Source organism: Passer domesticus, chromosome 1 (assembly GCF_036417665.1).
Source record: "Passer domesticus isolate bPasDom1 chromosome 1, bPasDom1.hap1, whole genome shotgun sequence".
In the NCBI taxonomy this organism is placed as follows: Eukaryota; Metazoa; Chordata; class Aves; order Passeriformes; family Passeridae; genus Passer; species Passer domesticus.
In genome coordinates, this window is record NC_087474.1 from 15,380,824 (window position 1) to 15,381,395 (window position 572).

The window sequence follows — 572 nt, forward strand, 5'->3', positions numbered from 1 at the left end:
TGCTTCAAAAGAATCTCATCTTTCGCTCCCCACAGGAGGTAAGAGCATTTCTTGCCCCTGGATTCTGACACAATAGCACATCAGGTTTGCTGCAGCAGTGTACCTGCAGCACTGCTCTGTCACTGTTCAGCACACACAGGCACCACCAGCAGCACTTATTGAACAGGGTCAAGAATTCAGCTCCTCTGGGAAGTGCAACGCATCAGTCTCTGTGGCGCAATCGGAGAGCGCGTTCGGCTGTTAACTGAAAGGTTGGTGGTTCGAGCCCACCCAGGGACGGAGGAGATCCCTTTTAAGGGCCAAAAAGAACCTCGTGAAGCTCAGTAAGGGAAGGTGCCAGGTCCTGCCCAGCGAACCAGTACATGCTGTGGCCACCCCACTGGACAGCAGCTTCACAGAAATGGACCTGTCACAATGGCACTTTGCTGGCCTGGGCTCACTCAGTGTCTGCCAGAACCCCCAGGTCCATTTCCAGGAAAAGCTCAACTCTTCATGAGTTGGAAGGCACCCAAAAGGTTCATTAAAGTCCAACACCTGCCCAGCACAGGACCAGCCCCAAGAGTCACACCATG

At 53.7% G+C, this 572-nt stretch overlaps 1 non-coding gene across 1 annotated transcript; it reads left to right on the plus strand.

Annotated features, from left to right (window-relative positions):
• The first annotated feature begins 205 nt into the window (after positions 1–205).
• TRNAN-GUU (transfer RNA asparagine (anticodon GUU)) lies at positions 206–279 on the plus strand. Its single transcript has one exon. It is a non-coding gene; the product is annotated as a tRNA-Asn (tRNA).
• The last annotated feature ends 293 nt before the right edge of the window (positions 280–572 follow it).